This window comes from Balaenoptera borealis, assembly GCF_965194805.1.
Source record: "Balaenoptera borealis genome assembly, chromosome: 3".
In the NCBI taxonomy this organism is placed as follows: domain Eukaryota; kingdom Metazoa; phylum Chordata; class Mammalia; order Artiodactyla; family Balaenopteridae; genus Balaenoptera; species Balaenoptera borealis.
Window position 1 is genome coordinate 136,227,402 of NC_138866.1, and position 20,946 is coordinate 136,248,347.

At 42.2% G+C, this 20,946-nt stretch overlaps 1 long non-coding RNA gene across 1 annotated transcript; it reads right to left on the minus strand.

Moving 5' to 3' along the window:
• Positions 1–2,715: 2,715 nt before the first annotated feature.
• LOC309626433 lies at positions 2,716–10,849 on the minus strand. The gene is made up of 2 exons (XR_014243193.1): positions 6,003–10,849; positions 2,716–4,753 (listed from the first exon to the last, which is right to left on the minus strand). It is a non-coding gene; the product is annotated as an uncharacterized lncRNA (long non-coding RNA).
• Positions 10,850–20,946: the final 10,097 nt, after the last annotated feature.

Consider the following 20,946-nt stretch of genomic DNA (forward strand, 5'->3'; position numbering starts at 1 on the left):
GACAGAGCAATTGCCCATTCAATTCTATTGTCCATCAGAGAGTGAATAGGCTCTGTGGACATCAATGGTGAATTATTGGGGGATGGTAGATTTGGTTTTAAGTTGCTGGCAAATTGTGTGTGTTATGGGACTGAGGCAATCAACAATCCTTCCAACCTGTTCCAGGCACACAGACCTGACCTCCTTCCCAGCACATTGCGGGGAACGTTCCCATTCATCCAGCCTTGTGGCCCATGCTCGGAGCAATTGGGGAATTCTCAGAAAGCCCTGAAGCAGAATGACTTACACGACTGCAAATTCTTCAACTTTAGCTTTGAAAAACTCTAGTCCTTGTGCAGAGCCAAACTGGGTGAAGAGTGAGGGGACCCACTGAGGAACACTGCAGTGGTTGCAAAAGACGTGCTGCTGGGAGAGTCATCACAGTGGTTCTCACGGAGTTTATAATCTGTCTCTGAAGATGATTCCAAAAGAGGGGCTGCAAAACTGTGTGAGCAATGTCGATGGGCCTGCAATAACTCTTTCACCTCTGAAGGTCATGGCATTCACTGTATTTATGCAGTGTTCAGTTTTTTGAAAAAAAAATCAGCTTTAATTCTTTTTCCTTTTAAGCAATAAAGAGCAACAAACCTTTTTTTAAAGTTTTATTGAAGTATAGTTGATTTATGATGTTATTAATTTCTGCTGTACAGCAAAGTGACTCAGTTATACATATATATATCCTTTTTTATATTCTTTTCCATTGTTTATCCATCCTATATATAATAGTTTGCATCTGCTAATCCCAAACTCCCAATCCTTCCCTCCCCTCCCCGCCTCCCCCTTGGCAACCACAAGTCTGTTCTCTATGTCTGTGAGTCTTTTTCTGTTTCGTAGATAAGTTCATCTGGGTCGTAATTTAGATTCTATGTGTAAGTGATATCATATGGTATTTGATATTTGACTTATTCTGCTTAGTATGATCATCTCTAGGTCCACCCATGTTGCTGCAAAAGGCATTATTTCATTCTTTTTTATGGAGCAGGGCAGAGGTGGATGCGAAGAAAGATTACTCTTCCACCAAACCAACTGTTGGCCCGATAATGATAGTAGCCCTTCTGTAGGTATTTTTACTTTTCGCTCTTGTGAGATTCCAAGTCCTCAGAACTAAGGCTGAGTGCATTCTGCTGTCAGGTGAGAGCTAAGTGTCCAGACTGTCCAGACTGTTGAGCCTGAGAAGAAGTGGGTCAGCTGCGGAGTCCAGCACTGGAGGAAGGAGGCCTCAGTCTCAACACCCAGCTCCACCTGTGCAGACCCTGAACCAGCCAGTCTTACTCCGGACCCCCTTTCCCACCCTCCGGCCCTTTATCCTGCTAGGAGTCTGAGAATCCCAGTGCCAGTCAGGGCATGGTCCTGGGCTTGGTCTCAGAGAAGGACAGGCAAGCAGCAGAGTCCCCGGTGAAGGCAGCTCTTGGTGGGTGGCTATCAGGACCAAGAGGGTCCTGGCGCTCAGTGAGGCTGGCAGAGCAGGGGATCTTAGATAACGCATGCATCTGCTCTGTTCCATATCTTCCCCCCCACGGTCACAAGGTGAAGTGAAAGAAGCAAAGAGTGTATGGTAGGAAAATTGGAAACAGTCTGAATGCACGACAGTAGGGTGCTAGTTAAGTTAATTATTGCACACTCTTAGTCTGGACTATTATACTGCCGTAAAAATTATGTTGGTGAAGAAGCTTCTAGCTTTCAGCATAGTGACTGAAAAGGCAGGTTCCCAATGGGATCTCAATTACATCTAAACTCGTAGTTTAAATGAACAAAGGTATTAATTTATCTGAATGTAGGATTGTTGACTTTTTCTGTCTTTTTCTGTACTTTCTGAATAGATATAAACAATGGAAGTTATTTAATTTTTTGAAAATTAACAGATCCTCCAAACCAAGCACCAAAGAATGCGCTGACCTTGTGGATGACCTCTGGAGATGAGATTTCCCAAAGATTTGTGTCTTTCCTCCTTCCCCCCACTGCCCTCCAATCACTCCCCAGCTAGACCATGAATCAGAAGAAGATCCACAAACCACAAACCAAACTGACTGGAAATGAACCCACACCAAAACCATCTGGCATTCTTCGGTTGCCTCCTCCCAACTCCTTCAGAAGAGGGTGCAGCTCTTTAAGAGCTCACCCATCCCACAAATATTTCTTGAGCAAGCGCTGTATTCCAGACACAGCTCTGGGCATAGACAATATCCTTGCTCTCATTTTCATCATTTCCTCTCTTTACTAAATATTAATAGTATCTGTCTCCTCTTTGAGGTTCACTCTCCCATAGTCTACATGGTTGGGGAGGGAGGAGGGAGAAGATAAAACTAATGTCAGCTGAGCCTCCACTATTATCTCATATAGCCCTCTCAATAACCATGTGAAGATTTTACAGGAGGAGAAACAAACTCAGAGAGGTTAAGTAATTTGTACAATGTCACACAGCAACTGAGGAGCCGAGCATGGCCAAATTCCTGCTTTTCTTATGACATTATCCTGCCACTTTAGAGAAACATAAAAAAAGTCAAGTTCTTTTATTCCAGACCCAGCTTTGTATTCCATTAACGTTGGTAAGACATCCAGACATAGGAACTCTCCAGAATTTTGAGTCATCAGATTTAAAGAGGATTGTTGCCATTCTTGATTCAAACAATTTTTCATTCCCAAAGACAGCAAAACAGACTTAATAAATTCCTATACTTTATTTTATTTTATTTTATTTTTTAATTATTTATTTATTTATTTTTGACTGTGTTGGGTCTTTGTTTCTGTGCGAGGGCTTTCTCTAGTTGTGGCAAGTGGGGGCCACTCTTCATCACGGTGCACGGGCCTCTCACTATCGTGGCCTCTCTTGTTGCGGAGCACAGGCTCCAGACATGCAGGCTCAGTAGTTGTGGCTCACGGGCCTAGTTGCTCCACGGCATGTGGGATCTTCCCAGACCAGGGCTCGAACCCGTTTCCCCTGCATTGGCAGGCAGATTCTCAACCACTGCGCCACCAGGGAAGCCCCTATACTTTATTTTTTAAAATTTCCCTTTCATTAAGACCTCACCAGCCAGTCACATTCTATAAGATGTCAGGGTTTATTTTCCCATTCAGAAATTCAATAAGCTGATCTGAGTTACAGGAACATGGGGTCCTACTTATGTCCAGAGGTACAGTTGGCTGATCGATGGCCTTCCTGCTACTCTCCAAGCTCCTCTCCTTGTTTCCTTTTGCCCACTGCGCTCTGCCAAGCTCTTTCCCAGCTCAGAACTTTGCACCTGCTCTGCTGGCCAGGAACACTCTCCCAGCCACCAGTAGCTGACTTCTCATCATTCCCATGTTGGCTCTCAGGCCATTCCTTCCCAAAGGCTATCCCTGGACCTCCTCTAGAGGAGACCACCCGACTCTCTCTCTTGTGTATTTTCTTCATCTTATCAACCAGTTTGTATTACCTCATTTATTTATTTGTTCATTTGTTTATTGTCTGTCTTTCCCCGAGGAGGATATGAGCTCCTTGGTTGTTTTAGTCTCTGCAGCAACCAGAACAGTACCTGGCATGGACAAGGCACTCAATCAATATTTTTTTTAAATAAATTTATTTATTTTTGGCTGCGTTGGGTCTTCATTGCTGCACACGGGCTTTCTCTAGTTGGGAAGAACAGGGGCTACTCTTCATTGCGGTGCGTGGGCTTCTCATTGGGTGGCTTCTCTTGTTGTGGAGCATGGGCTCTAGGTGGGCGGGCTTCAGTAGTTGTGGCACACGGGCTTAGGTGCTCCACGGCATGTGAGATATTCCTGGACCAGGGATGGATGGAACATGTGTCCCCTGCATTGGCAGGCCGATTCTTAACCACTGTGCCACCAAGGAAGTCCAATCAATATTTTTGAATGAGTAACTGGACTCCAAAGGCTGATGGGAATAACTCTGTGCTGATACACGTGGTCTCCAGGCAGAGACAGTGGGATGGAGGCAGCTAGATGGGAGATAAGGAAACCAAAACTCCATATCAAAAAGCTGGGAAACTAGGTCATCTTTTAAATATCTAGAAATCCCCCTTCATTCCTTCCACACCTTTTCTTCCATCCCATCTGAGATCTGAATATGGGAGGCTTCTCTCAGTCACCTTGACCTTAGGATCACTTTTTTCCTCTGAACAGAGTGGTATCAACAGATATATTTTCTTATATATACTGGAATCCATTTCTCATGTAAACACTGTTCTAGTGCCTGCCACTGAATGCTGTTTCTTTGTTTTCCTTATTAAAGACTTAACCTCTTGACAAGGATCAGATCTTTGGGAAGTTTTCTCAGGTTTCCTGAGGACACCAATCTCTTCTGCCGTGAAAGTCAAGCTGATCACCTTTGATAATGGGACAAGAAGTGATCTAAGTCAGAGGGTGACCCAATTACAATGTTTGTGCTGTGTCCCATGGAGAAAACCAAAGCTGAAATCCAGTAACTGGTGATAGAAAGATCTGGAGATAGAAACTGACCTGAATTCTGAAAAGGAAGTCTGAGTACAAGCTGGCATTCCCCCAAAACCTGTGTATTGTGTGAATTCCTGGAAGATAGTGTGGCTCCTAGAACCAGGCAGAAGCGGCACACCCAAACAATCACGCTCCAGAGATCTGCAAAGGCAGTGGGAAAACAAACTCCGTGGCTTGGCGAGTAGAGGACAGAGTTGACTCTTGGCAGACTAAGTTTTTTCTGCTTCTTCTGTTGTTACTCTTGTTCTTGTTGACCTGTTCAACTCTATGGAGAGATCAAAAGTTTCATAAATACCTTGTATTCTAAAACTTGCCTCTAAGTAACAGCAACAGCACCAAGTATTTTTGACCGGCCACCATCTGATAGATGCTGCTCTAGACTGAGGAAATGCAGCAGTGGGAGCCAGACCTAGTTCTGTCTTCATGGAGACACCATCTCCATACAGGGACAGAGGATCTCCAATCTTGAGGTCTGTAAATTGAGGACAGTGGTGCTTCTGATTACACTGAAATATGAGAAAAGAGAGCCTAGCCTCTAAAAGTTCTAATGCTTACGTTGATCTCAGTAAAGGATCTCTACAGAGGAATTCCGCTCCCTCACTTCCCCCTGCCTCCAGGAGGTCATCAAGTCATAAAGCTCTTTGGTCTGAAATATTGGATTAGAATCTCAGGAAACAAGATCTCTCAATGGACTGTTAAGACATGGGAGCGTTCTCTAGCTTCAAACCTTCCTGAAACTGCCTCTCTTTTATGATTTCTTATGCTTCGTCTACTGGAAACTTATGCTGAACTTTTAAAGAGTTTACATCTTAGATTATAAGTGTGAGAGACGTTTTTAAATTCAAGGACTGAAGAGCCATAGAAATGATACTTTGGCAGTTCCTATCGCTAGCAACAACATTTTCAGACTCCAGAGAGGGATTTATTTGGACACTAAAGAGGTGGTGTGAACGGTGAGAGGAGAAAATGGTGCAGCAGAGCCAGCGTGGATGAGAAAAGAGGAAACCTGAACTCTGATGTGAGCCTGGATAGTCCACTTCTCCCAGCCTCTGCTTTGTCTAAAGTGAGAGGTGTTATCTGGGGGTCCTCTGAGATTACCAGGTCTGTGGGCCCGTGAATGACAAACATGTCTCACACACACTATTTGATGTTGTTTGAGTGATAAGTAGCAGATATTTATGAGACAATCCATTTGAGTTTTTAAAAAAATAGTTGTAAAGTGGAAGAATATCATACTAATAGTAACTGACATATGTCAAAAGTTTACAATGTGTCAGGCACTGGGCTTTAAGCTTTTCCATATTGAGTCTTTCTTTAAATTTCATGACAGCCCAATGGCAAAAGTAGCACTATGATCTATTTTTCCACATCCATAGAAACTGAGGCTCAGAAAAGTGATACCGCCAGCCAAAAGTGCTAAAGCTGGAAGTTGGCAGAACTAAGGCTCAAACCCAGGTGTTGGGCTGCAGCTGTTGTGTCCTAGGGAGGGAGACTCATAGGAGCAGCTTGCCTACCTCCAAGAATGGTCTCTGTGAGCCCCGTGAAGGGGGAACTGAGGCAATGGCTCTCTCTCCAGGTTTCACGTGAAGAAGCAACTTCCTGGACCCATCCCACAGGACGGCATTTCTTGTAGGCAAGCTGAAGTGTAACCTTGCAGGTGACTCTCAGTTATACATAACCACCACCTACCCAGGATTTGGAGATCTGACAGAGGTGCTTAGACATCACCCCACAGCCCAGTGACTCATCTAATTGTCTGCCTGTCAATGCTATAGTCTTCGAAATTCTGGTGGTCTGACTTAGTTGTCTGTTCATGTCTCGAAGGACATGTCTCTGAGATGCAGTGTAAGGTGTTTTGAGAGATTAGGTAGTGTTGAACTGGACTGCATTTCGGAAGGCGTTCTCTGGATCCCAGCCCCGATGGCAAATGATTAGGTGGAAGACAAACACCGAGAAGAGATTCTCTAGGGGAACCAAGCTTTAAAACAAAGGAATGGCTTAAAACAAAAGGAATCTCTCTTAGAGATCTGCAAGGACTGCAATCATTAGAAGTTCAAACTTATGCTAAATCATTCATTCAGTCATCAAATGTTTTCTGAGTTTTGTGCTGGGCTCTAGAGAGGCAAAGATGAGTAAGAGAAGTTGCCTACTTTCATGATCTAGTTGGGAGATACTACTTATCAGAACACTCTCCTTAGGTTTCCTGGGAAATCCAAGTGATGTTACACGATGTATCTCTTTCTTTGGAATCAGAATAACAGACTTGAGTTCAAGTAAGAGCCTCGTCTCCCACTCTAGTCACATAACCACACTGAACCTCAGTTTTCTCTTCTGTGAATTGGGAATAATCATTTCTACCTCATTGTATCATCCTGAGGATTGAGAGTCTTTTTGTGAAAGTAAGTTGCAGGTGATTGAATGTAAAAGACAGTGAAGAAATTGGGTGTATTTTTTGAGCTCTATGAACAGATTTCCCTCTGCCTTCCGTGTTCCAAGATCTCACTTAGCAGCCTTGTAGGCAACAGGTGCGTTTTTTTAAAAAGTTGATGAATTGAAATTATCTCCTGCTTCTGTTCCTAAAATAATACAAACTCCATTTTTATTAATTTCTCAGGGTTGTCAAGCTTGGGAATTCTTATGTCAGTTACAGATCTTGGATGATAAGCATTTAATGCTTATCATCCAAACATTTAGTGCTAACCTTTAGGTTAGACCTAAAAGGGTATTTCAGACCGGAGACAATGGGGATTTTTGATAACTTCATCCTTGCAAGGAGCAAGCAAGAAGCAAGGGAGCTTCAGGATTAGGGACAAAAGCCTTTTTAAACACCTTCCGACCAATTTCCTCACTCTTGTCAAAACAGGAACAGGCTTGTGTAAAAGGGCCACAGAGGGGCTTAGGTTTGCTGAAAGGCACTGAACAGCCTCCCATGGATTATCAAGGGCTGACTCAGTTCCCAGCGGTGCCAGCAGTAGGCATTAAGCAAGTCCTTCTCTTTATGAGCAGCTCAGTCAGGTGGGTTTGGTCTAACTGGCTTACTTTGTGCCAGTTACATATATTTGGCCAAGCTGAGCTGCTTATCTGCAGAGCTGTTGATCTGTTGACGTTTCTGTACCCTGAGTCCTCACATGAGTTCTCCTTTTCCCTTCCCCGCTCCCGATCCTCCGTGCTCATCTCTCGCCTGCCTTGCTTTGAATAGACAACCCATCTAGTCCCCTGACTTACAGATTTTGAACACCTTTTGGTGTTCCTGCTTCCTAGTATTCTTCGAAAATGCAAAGCCTAGGTGAGATATCTAGAGTTCTTTTTTTCTGCTTTCTACAATGGCAGAAGTAGTCAAAAGCAGAGATTTCCCAAATTTCTGGACTTACGGAAGGAAAGGTGTGGAAGAGATTTCCCCTTTGGCAGGTCTAAATCAGGTGATGCATGCGTGTCTAGAAATCTTCACTTTAACATGTATTTTAGGGGATTCTTATGATAAAGCAAGTTTGAGAAACAGCTTGGATTTTTGTTGGAGTGATAAGAGTTTATAATAGTTACATTTACTTCTTCAAGTACATTTTTTTTTATCCTAACAGCCTCCATATTGCTGAATGGTTGGCCGTATGGATGATCTCACCAGCATGGAGTGACCCTAACATAGTGAAAAGAAAATGCTGTGCATAGGAAATTAAGAAAGGAGGCTGGATGCTGACACATCCCAGACTTCAACCAGGTCTTATGAAACATGTTTTGGTGCTCTTGAAGCTATGAGCATGAGTTTTCATTGGTGGCAATTTAGTCACCTTGGAAGATAGAAAGGGAGAGATTTATGTTCACGGTTTTTTCCCCTTGTTTGTATAAAATAACTGCCTGGAACCCATCAAAATATTTAAGCTTCATGAGAGTAGGGACCGCTACATGCTTCCTATGGTGTCTGGCACACAGTAGGCTCTCAATAAAACAAGGAAGTGGATGAATGAATGAATGAGTGATTGAACATTGCATTCATTCCATGAATGTGACTGTGGCAGAGCTCCTTCCTCCTGTCTGTATATTTCTGTCTTTCCCTCTGTGTGATGCTGGGAGGAACTTAGCTGAAATCACACTAGTGGAGAGTAAACTTTGACTCCGAGTTTACTCTATGTGGGACAGACATTCACTATCTGTGGGCTTTCTGAGCTTTATAGATAAAGTGGAGGGCTTTCTCCAGGACATTGGGTGGGGGCCAGTTGAGACAATGGGTTAAAGGGCTTTGTTACCACCCAACTCCTGAACCGTTGTGAAGGACTATTGTGTGTTTCCTCTACTTAAATGCCTCCAATTCTCTGCCCCATGTGACACCACCATTACCCCTCAGTTTCATCTTCCAGAGGGAGATATTTTAGAGTCAGTGCCCAAGATCTGTGAGACACTGGTGCATATTTGCTTTTTTTTCTCAATATATGGAAACTCAGTATATCTCAAGTCTAGAAAACTAAAGGTAAACTATAGTATTAGCAGTAGGGGATGGCCAGAGAGGAGGATGTGCTCCTTGACCTTGGGCAAATTCTTCATCCTTTCTGGGTCTTAGTACCCTCCCCTATAGAATGGGTAACCTGTTTCCATCATCTGTTTGGTCCCTTCTGTGTCAGCTTGGAAGCCCCCTGCCAGGAGATGAAGGGTAGCTCTGTTCTATGCATGGAGTATACATGGGAAGAGGTCCACATGTATAATAATAGAAAGAAAATGAAAGTTATGGCCCTTTTACCTCTTTCTACGGTGCAAATATGGAAAGGTAAGCAGTCCTAAGAAAGAAAGATGTTGTGAAAGAAAACAATAGTGGCCTGATCTGTTTCTTCTCTCTGCTACAGTGACCTTACCTGGGCTGCTTCCCCATGTTGTATATGTATTTTTATTCTTTTCCTCTTTCATTTCTACACTCATTCAACAAACATTGATTGAGAAGGTGGAGTTCTATTGGCTCTCTCATCTGTGCAATCGTGGACCCAGGCTTTGTGTTTTCCTGTTGCTAAACTTTCATTTTCTCCGGCGAAAGAGCAATTGTTCTTGTTTTTCTGCTCTGCGTCTCACAAGGACGGACTGTTAAAACTCTCTCAGGCGTTACTGCTCTGGCCAGCCTTTGCTCGCTCTCCAGAGGGCTGAGGAACAGCTCCGTGGATGCCACCAGCCCACACGCCTTGGGGTGGCCTAGCCCTTTGCTGTCTCACCTGCCTCCCCCTGTCCAGTTGTAGCTCTCCCTATGCCCAGGAGGCAAGTGGCCTGTGGAATCTACCAGCTGGCTTGCTGCCCCTCGAGCCATTGAGTATAGTCGTGTGGCAAGAGCAAAGGCTATGAAGTCAAGGAAACCTGGGTTTTGCATGAAATTCCAACATGAACTAGTTTTAAGAACTTCGCCAAATTTCCTTCCTAAGCTCTCTGAACCTTGGCTCCTCACACGTGGAAAAGACAACGATCATAACTACTTTGCAGAATTGCCTTCAAGCTAAAATGAGATAAAATATGAAAAATGTTTGTTCAAAAAATGGATTGATATATTTGCTCATGAAATCTCCAGCTCCATGTCCTGAACCCTATCCTCGCACGTCCAATTTCTACCAAATTTCAAAGTTAGATTCTCCTGCCACTTTTACCATGAAATGCCAGAAGTACTTTCTCTCTCAGCTGGATTCTCTTATGGCTCAAATTACATCTTACCATGTATTTTAGGTATTTGTGGTGTTGTCACGTTCCCAACTAGAAAGTGAACATCTTATTTATCCTTATTTTGCCCCAAAGCTGGCACAGTTGATTGCCCATGAGATGTAGTACTCAAAAAAACCTGTAAAATGACTTAGCAAGTGAACATAAAATGAATTATTATGTGAATATGGCAGTAAGAAATTTCTACGTGTAAGAAGCTCAAAGGGGTATTTTAGCTGATGTATCTATCTGAAATAAAAGTTTTGAAAATGATCTTCCAGCAAAATATTTGAGCATATATAACTGATAAGAAGTTTAGGATCTAAAATACATAAGGAATTCTATGACTCAATAAGAAAAAAGAACTAATTATAAAAATGGACAAAGAGTAGGAACAGGAGATGTCAGAGAAGATAAAAACCCAAATGGGCAATAAACATATGAAACGTTGTTGGACCTTATGAGTAATTATAAAAATGAAAATTAAAATAATGAGGGACCATTTCATAAAGTGGAAACTTTGGAAGTAGTAAGTATTGGTGAGGCTGCAGGAAATGTGGAGTCTCAAAAAATGCATGTTTTACCCCAATGTTCATAACAACAGTATTTACAATAGCCAAGACATGGAAGCAAACTAAATGTCCATCAACAGATGAATGGATAAAGAAGATGTGAGATATATATATATATATATTTTTTTTTTAATGGAATATTAGTCAGCCACAAAAAAGAATGAAATAATGCCATTTGCAGCAACACATGGGATGGACATAGAGATTATCATACTAAGTGAAGTAAGTCAGACAGAGAAAGACAAATATCATATGATATCACTTATGTGTGGAATCTAAAAAAATGATACAAATGAACTTATTTACAAAACAGAAATAGATTCATAGACATAGAAAACACACTTATGGTTACCAAAGGGGAAAGGGGGGAAGGGATAAATTAGGAGTTTGGGATTAAAATATACACACTACTATATATAAAATAGATAACCAACAAGGACCTACTGTATAGCACAGGGAACTCTACTCAATATCTTGCAATACCTATAATGGAAAAGAATCTAAAAAAGAATATATATATATATATATATATATATATATATATATACACACACACACACACACACACATATATATATTATTTTATATATTCAGTATAACTGAATCACTTTGCTGTACACCTGAAACTAACATAACACTGTAAATCAACTATATTTCAATAAAATTTTTTTTAAATGTATGTTTCCATTTGATCATGGCATATTCCTGCAGTGAGATACAAACGTGTGAAAACAATGAGCCTGCTCCACATGTCTCATCAAGCACAGATACTGAAAACAGAACAGATAATGATAAAGACTGACAAAGGCTGCTTGCAGAGGTCTAGAATAGTTTGACTGCTTTTATGTATAACATCCACACACACACATACACACAGCCATTCCCTATGCTGTTTTTGGAGGGGGAGATGTAGTAAGATTATGAAAATGTAGACAAGATATTCACACAACACTGGTGACCTGGTTTCCTCTAGGATGGAGAGAGGCAGCAAGCCCTCAGGAGACCCACACCAGGATCTTTAACTTTATAGCAAAATAAGGGTGGTGACTGGGAGTGTTTTTATTTTATTCTTATATTCTCAACTAGAGAGACTTAATAGTTTTAAAAATTAAATATAATGTAAAACTTTCATGACCGGAGGATGCAATGGATTACTCAATGGAAATTCAGGTTTGCCAAACACCAACCTGCCCCAAGGATTGGCCAGGTCCCAGATGTTTACTTCCAGAATGTTCCGGCTTATTGCTCATTCAAAAAGAATGAGCAGGGGTTTTGTTGACCTATACAAAATCATACCTAAAGTGATTCTGAAAATCCAGATACATTATTAAAAACATTATTTAAAAAGCTTCAATTTTTGCTGCAGAAATACCTTCTCCTGTAAGGTGACCGCTGTGTTATTTTTTTTCTTCTTTTCTGTCCAGGGCTGATAGCATATCAACTGCTGATAATTCAATGCTGAGTGCTGAGTCCTTCATAGAAATTAAAACAAACAAAAAAACTCTCCCTGAGGTCCCATCGACACCTTCTTCTGTCCACGTGGCATGCTAAGGGAGCTTGGTAGAAGTTGAAGTTGGCCACCAGGTTCCTAAGTGGTGGCTACACTGGCCACTGGAGAATGGCTGTAGGAGAGGAAAAGAGGGTTTGTTTTGGAATTCAAGGGTAAGGAGTGCAGTTCAGGGAGGGGCAGAGGAGGACTCCAGATGTTCAATCTCCCTGGAATCAAATTTAACTCATCACTGAAGCGAATGAATGACATAACTTTTCTGGATTCATCTACCATTTATTGAACATCCATTTTGGCTTCATATTTTATGAGATCTATGCTTTGCAGATGCTACCCCATTATTTCTCTAAACGACCACTGAGACTGTATTATGCTTTCCTTGTCTTCAGATGAGGAGACTGAGGCCCAGAGAAGTTGAGTGACTTGCCTAAGTTTGTATGCTTGTGGAGCCAGGAGCTAAAGCCCTGTCCCTGATTCAGTTTGGTGTTGCCTCTCTCTTAGATAATTCTCTGACTTGATCTGTTTTCTCTCTTGAAAAACAATCTCTTATCTCTCTTTCCAGGAAATGTTCTTCAGTCACCTGTAAACATTTGTTTCAAGAATAGCATCTCACTTTTTCCCACAGTATCCCACCTGATAACCTCACTGGACTCAATCGTAGAGAGAACCTCTTTCCTGAACTTTACAAACCTTTGTAACCTACCCGAAGTCAGAATTGAGGTTTATGTCACCCTCAGTGAATGTTTATTCAAGAGCTAAAAGGAGACAGCCTTTAGAAGGTAACTTTTAAAGGAGAATAACAAGTTTATGTTTCTTCAAAATATGAGGCAGCTTATTATGGGGTGCAACATAGTTTGTAATCTTTCCCAGGGGTCTGAGATAAAATACTTCTTTTTAATGTTCTCTTTCACTATCTTTTTTTTTTTTAATTAATTAATTTATTTATTTTTGGCTGCGTTGGGTCTTCATTGCTGCGCCTGGGCTTTCTCTAGTTGCGGCGAGCAGGGCCTACTCTTTGTTACGGTGTGCGGGCTTCTCATTGCGGTGGCTTCCCTTGTTGCAGAGTACGGGCTCTAGGCGCGCGGGCTTCAGTAGTTGTGGCATGCAGGCTCAGTAGTTGTGGTGTACAGGCTCAGTTGCTCCGAGGCATGTGGGATCTTCCCGGACCAGGGCTCGAGCCCATGTCCCCTGCATTGGCAGGTGGATTCTTAACCACTGCACCACCAGAGAAGTCCTCATTATCTTTTCATTCGTAGCTAAGTAACTCAGAGAGATTCTTCTCCGAGTTGTGTCTCTGAGTTGCCTGTCTGGAAGGTATTAGTCATCAGAGTTGAGACTGGCCAAGCCCAGTCACAGAGTCCTTCTTGTGTCTTGTGGGGCTGGACTCACAGGAAGCAAGTTGAGGCTTTCCTATTTCTTACATTGTTTAAGGAGTTCATGGGATTCGATGGGAGTTCATGGAAACTGGGGTTCCAAGTTTTTTGAAACTACCTGAAAATCCTCCAGTAGTCCCCTTTACCTGTTTTGGGGATGAAAATTTCCTGCCTGATCATGCTTTCAAAGGAGAGATCCAGGAACGACTTGAGAGAATCACAAGGATAGAGAGTGTTGAGGGTATTTCTCAGTGTGGCCTTGAGCATCTCAACTCTCGTTCATTATCTACCCACACCACCCGCCCCCCAGATCTGGTGTCTCACATTGCCTTTTGTGCTGTAAAAGCCAAATGAGAGGCTTTTAAATTATTTCTGGTGCTTAGAAAAGAGAAATATTATCCCTGGTGACAAAATCATCAAATTTTATTATGTGCAAGCCAGTGCTATATATTTCAGAGTTTTGCTTTAAAGGATATAATTTAGAGAAATGGGACAGCTCTTCATGGGCTTGGAAATTTCTATCATCAAAACATATTACTAGGGAAGTACAATACGTTGTAAAATTACAAGGAACTGCGATTCAGCCCTATTTTGACTTTATTCATAAAAAACAAATTAATAGCAAATGAATAAAACTTTTAAACTGTTTTCTGTGTAATAATACTAAACCAAACAACTAATAAAACAGCCGCATTCCAACAGCTGTTTAAGAAACCCCAATGATATTTCATCCATTGTGAAATTTGGCATTTGGGCAGAATAAAGACCAAAGTAAATATTTATTGATTCATGGGCGAACACTGAAAATCCCTCCTTTATAAGTAGAATAAGAAAATAAACCATGATTTATAAAAACCCTGGCTAACTAAATCAGCTAATGGGTCTATTCAAAAAATTCTTATCATGTAAACTGTGAACTGACAATTATAATTGAAAATTACCAGTTTCTCTATGAATTTAATATACATATAGTTAACCACCTGCTTGACTGTTATATAGAGCCATTTAAATGTGCAAATGGATGTAAAAATGTTTGAAGGCTTTTGAACCAAACACATTAATTGCCAGTGTGTGTTAATGGAAACAGGCAGAATGGATGCTTGCCTCCTTCTGTAATAAATATAAAAATTCCCTGGGCTTTTGAGTCTGTGCTGAGCACAAATGGAGGCCTTTTATAGGAGAAGCTCATTGGAGAGATTAAGGCCCTCAACCCCAACCACATAGGTGAAAAGGAGACAGGGAAAAAGTTACATCAGTGAGATTTATTACAAGTGCCACATTCCCATCACAGTTCTGTCCAAGCTGGGAATTGGAGGCTTCCTGATGAGCCCACATCACTGTGGGATGGGCAGTGAGGACTGAGATGAAGTGTAAAGCAAGGCTGTGGGCACGTCAGTGCCCGGTTCCCTCCTGTTGACGCCACTTGGCAAGTGACCCTGTGCTTTCCCTTAGTGGCCTGGGGACCCCTGGACCTGCCTGCACCGGGCAGTCACCCACGTGTTCAGAAACCCTTCCCCCTCCAAAAGATACATCTGTCCTCTGTCCCCTGCTTACCTGTGGGCTCCGGGTGTTTCAGATAGAGAACCTATGGATAGTCTGGTGTGCCCCTCTGCCCGGTCTCTTATTGAAAGGGGCCACTGGTTTTCTGTGGCTCTGGGGCAGGTGACACCTCTGGGGGCTGGGTGTTAAGTCCCTCCTGCAGCCATGCTCTGGCTCACCCTGCTTTTCTGTGACTGTCTGCCCATCGTGGTGCAGATGGAGGGACCCAGCTTGACACCGAGCCAGAGCTCACTGATGGAAGCAGATGCCTGGGAGATGGTTGGGGAACTTCTGGGGGCGGAGAAAGACCCATCCTTGGTTAAGAGGGCACCAGGGAGGAGAGATTTGGCCCAATGTCAGAGCTTTAGTCTTCAGAGGAAGTCGAGACTGTGAGGAGTACGGGTGTCCTGACTGTGCCATCAGCCTGGTCCCAAGATTGCACATCCAGGTGTTTCAGAGAGGGAAATATGCCAATCAAAAACTAAAACTGCAGCTTTGATGGAAACTTGGCCATAGGTTGGGGCCCAAGAAGCTGTTTTGGGGGTGGCTTCTTACAAAACAAACTACAAAATGGCAGAAATGGTTCTTCTCCACTTGGTAAAAATCAACCTCAGAAGCCTTCAGAACATCACAGGTGACACCAGTGTTGTGGGAACGGACTTACTTACTCATGGGGACTTTGGGAAATTCCTAGGAGTAAGAGAGGGACTTGGCACGAATCTAAGGTTTTTGAAGAGCCAGTTGGGGTAAGAGTCAGTGACACGGGAATATTATTTTACATGAGACTTAGTTCTCCTCTACAGGCTGATGGGACCTGGGAACACCCAGGTAAGGTGAAACATGAATAAGGTATTACATTTGGACATTTTTTTCAGAGTCGGCTGGTCAAACCCCAAAAGGACACCCTGCTCACTGCTATCCCTCACCTCTGCTCCAGCCGGTTTAGTCAGTGCCCCCCAAGCCCAGCACTCAGCTTCACAGTCCAGGCTAGTTTCTGGATGGTCTTTGGACAGTCTCACAACATCAGTTCAAATCTCAAAAGATAAAGACTTTTCACCATAAAGATATTAAGAAGACTGTGTCACAGGCTCTGAGAGCAAGTTCCAGAGAGGAGTTCCAAACGTCCTGTGAGCATAATTATGCCGTGGCACTTAGTGATCGTTCCTCCTATGCAACAGCTTCCCATCCCATCCCAGTAACTACTCAGCACGGTAACTACACAGCAAGAAGGTCCAGCTCGCCTCGGACCCAGGTCGCTGTCGGGAGAGCTGCAAGAGGAAGAAAGGGACCCAAAGCTCTTGGGAAATCAGGTCCTACTTTCTGAAGAGAGAGAGAGAGAGAGAGAGAGAGAGAACGAGAAGACAGCGTGAGGGGCACCTCTGTGGCCTCTGACCATGTGGGTCTGTGCACAGAGCTCAAAGCCTGGGAGGAAGTGACTTGCAGAGATGTGACCTATGGTCCAGAGCCAGGCCCTGGTCCCTGGGAGCCCAGAGGCTGGCCCTGGGCTAGCTGGGGCCTCCGCAGCAGAAAGAAGGAGATGGGAGAGGTGGAGTCTGGACCAGCTGTCCGGCGGGCCTCAAAGGGGGTCCTGGTCCAAATCCCAATGGCTTAAAGTCCTGAGCTTCTTTGTCCTTGTTCATTTGGGGAAGGCATTCTGCTGCATGGGGCTGTTGGGTGACAGTAGGAGGGTTTTGGTGCTGGAGGGGCAGAGACAGTGACAAAGACACAGTGAAGGCCTGCAGTAGTGTGTCCAGGAGTTGGGGGTAGAGCAGGTTTCCCCCTGATAGTGGGGCAGGGCTACGGTGACCAACTGTGCCAGCTTGTCTGCAATTGAAGGGGTCCTGGGACGTGGGGAAAGTCCTGGGCAAACAGGAGAAGTTGTTCCCTCTGGGCGAGGACAAGCAATCACTGGGCAGGGCATTGAGGCTCTGGCTAGGTGGGAGGAGAAACTTCCGAGGTATAAACTTCCTTCACAAAAATCAGGTGCAAAACCAAAACCCAAACCCAAACCCAAAACCAACCACCAAAAGAGACAATTTCCTCTCAGTGAACTTATCTGATATGGGGAGCCCTCACTTTTGCTGATGGCAGCCACTCCTGATTTATTCTTTGTTTTAAGGAATTTCTTGTACCTTCCTCTCCCTGTTGGGGTCCTGGTGTTGGAATTGAGGTTCTGGGTCTCAACTCTGCAGGCTACTGCCTGGGGAAGTGTTCCCTCCGAGCACGTGTAAAGTTCTACGTGTGAGTTACACAGTCAGCAAGAGGCGATGGCTGAGCCAGGTGGGTGAGCCAGGTCATAGCAGACTTGGGGCAATGAGACACGTCCCAGCTCCCAGCATCTGCCTTGGAGCCTGCTGAGGGACAGTTTATCTTGGAACCAGCCAGGCTAAGGCTGAAGGGTCAAAGACCTGGTATCTATGACTGGGTGAGTCTGGAAAAAGAAGGTTAACATGCAGGTTGCCCGGCTACCACCAACTCAGTTCTCCCCTGTACGACTTCTGTACTGTGGTCAGAAGCAAATCTGAGACCATCAGAAATCCCTCTGTTCAAAGCAGATACCGTTTAAAACATCTTCCCATTGGCATCAGGGATTATTCTTATTTCTGGGAGGACAATTCTGGAGCTGGTTGTTTTAAAATAGTTTCAAGTACAATGCAGTTAATTTTTGTAAAAACATCACATTTATCAGATGTGATCCTGCCACTCTCTTAGAGCAGCAGCTGTTGGTGTTTGCAGCCCTATGTGTTTCAGTTATCTTTTTGACATATTACGGAGGTTTTTTGTCATGTCAGATAAGATAAAAGTAAGTGTTTGTTGCCACAGTTTCCCTTAGTACCTAGAATTCTGCATTTATCTAAAAGAGCCAGATGTTGAATTGAGGATGGAATAATAAACACTGAGATCTGCTTTTAAATACACCTCTGTAGAAGTATGTTCTCTTAAGAGATTTACAAGGAATCTTTGAGTTCGTCCTCTCCTAAAGAAGATAAACTAGAGATTTTGCTTGGTATTATACTCCTCCTATATATACACAAACATGTACTTATGTTTTAATTTACGCAAGAGAAAAGAATTGTAAAAGTGCTTAGGTTCCTAAGCTGTGTTTCCATAATCTTAACTCTTTTGAAACTATTAAAATTAATCTGCAGTGAAGCTCTCAGATAGTGAATATTCAGTATAGCTTCTTACATTTTCTCACATGGGCTCCTGGATCCTTCTGAATTATGCCATGGACTATTATGGTTCAATATTAGGGTTTTGCTTTCAACTTCTGGAACTGTAGTGACTCAGGGTGTGTTATGAAATATAGAATTGTTTAGTTGAAAGCTTCCTTAACCCTTATCTGTTTACTGCCCACCAGTATATCAACTACCAAAAATAAGGCTCACCCTTTGTCTTCTAGTAGTGGGTTACTTGGTGATGGTAATGTGCCCTCTTATGAGTTCCCAGATACATAAACAATATAATTTTTGATACCCATCTTGCCTGCAGAGGGAAGTTTCCAGGCAAGAAACTGTTCTGTGTGCGCGAGCATGCGCGCACCATATTTTGAAGTAAGTTAATTAACTATAGATCACAAACCTTTGTACGTTACTTGAATCAACTCAATAAACCAGTCCAGTCAAAACTGAATACTTGGAGTGAAAGCTAATACAAATAAGCTATCATATACAGAATGCTTATCTCATGGACTCAGATGGATTTTGGCATCTAAAAGACAAAATAAAAAAACATGGACATCTTTATATTATTATAAGGAGTTCCTGTATGTAAAGTTAGCATTTTGTTTTGGAATACTTTATGTCCTTTAGTCATTAAATAGATATGGTGCTGGGGTCCCAGTGGGAAATGGCTATGGTACCAGAAGTAACTTTTTAAAGAAAAAGTCTTCCCCTAGACAGTACAAGACTAGTAAAGAGGTATTAGGGAAATATTATTAAATGAGTAAACCAAGGGCAGCAAATGCCATTGCGTCTTTTTTGTATTTATCTTCAAAGACTTCACGGACTTTGGCAAGCTGAAAATGACCCCTAAGTTTGTGGAAACCTGCATTTAGATATTTTCTACATAAAAGGTAGTTCTCAAATGTAAAAACAATATTTACAAAGGTGTCATGTGATATTTTCTTTGAAAATTGCAAGAAGGCATTTTAAGTAATAGCCCATATATTTCTTTTGAAATGTTGCAGCTGAAACACAAAGGAAAAAACTATCAATATATACGACTTGCATGTATCTTAATGGTGTTATGCAGTGTGAAAAAGGCAATTGCAAAAGGTATATACCTAATGATCCCATTTATCTAAGCATTCTCAAAATGACAAGATTACAGGGATGGAGAACAGTTCAGTCAGGGGTTAGGGGAGGGTGTGATTGCCTAGGGGCAGCCCAAGGGAGTTTCTTTGTGGTGATGGAACAGTTCTTTATCTTGATTGTGGTGGTGATGTGAACCTAGACATGTAATAAAATGTCATAGAATTATATAGGAAAACATGCAAGAGAACAATGAGTTTATTCAAAAACAGGTGAAATCCAAGGAAGGCTTGAACTCTAGTTCATTCTTACTGTGTCAATGTCAATTTCCGGATATTGATAATGTGCTATAGTTATGGTTGGGGGAGATTGGGTGATGGGTACACAGGATCTCTCTGTACTGTTAATGCAACTTTTTTGTGATCCTATAATTATTTCAAATTATAAAGTTAGAAACAAATGGCTCTGCTGAAGAAAGGATTCTAGCGACCAATCAAACATACTTAATGAAGCAATTTAGTCAAAGACTGGTATCCTTTCAGGAGGCAGGGCTTTTAGATATAAATGCTGGAGACTCTTGATTTAGTATATGCTTAGTAGTATCCAGGTCTGCAAGTCTTAAGGTGTGTAATTTAAAGCAATTCCTGTTTCTATAACTTCTATTAAAGTTGTAGAATCAGGAAATTTTAGAGTGAGCAGGAATCCTACAGAGAATGTAGGCCAAATTTTCAGGTTACACCTCTGGGTTTTGGTATCCCCAATTGTAATATAAGGGTTATGTCCTAGACTGCCATGTCCTGAAAATTTACAATATAAACTACAGAAACTTTAATGGTAATCTTATAAATTTTGCCTCCATATTTACTGCATGAGACAAATATCTCAATTTATGTTTATTGCAAATGTGAATGCAGAAAAGACTTAATTATTTAACATCATCTCACACATTATAAACACCTTGAGAGTAAATTACCTGGGTTAATTTTTACCACTTAGCTAAGGTTTAAAATCTTCCAGGATAGAGGGTCAAGGCAGTTTTCCTGAGATGACATATTGTTACATATTCCCTGTACAAAATATATAACTTTTGTCCATTTGAGTATGTGTGTGGAAAGGGGAGGCTTACATACAGGTGTTTCCCGGTATGAGTCCACTGACTGCCCACCAGACCTACTCAATCAATCCTGGAAAGGTTCTGGCCAAACAAACATGAAAACTCAGAAAGCTTTAAAGAAGTGGTCATTATTACTTGAGAATAAATGGAGATAATGTACTCTCAATGACCAATATAGCTTAAGCTTAATCACTCATCTCAACTACTCTTTTTCATAGAATGCTAAAAACCGATTACCTTTGGGGAAACTGAGGCCATCATAAAAACAGGCTCAGAATCCACCAGGGCTGTGCCTGGCCTGATGATATAGCACATATTTACAAAAGGATCTTAACAGCAGTAACATTTTGTCTCATGGTATTGACTTCCCTTAAGTCTGTAACAATTTAAGTCATAGTGTTATAAAAACAAAACAAAAACAAAATTAGCAACTCACAGC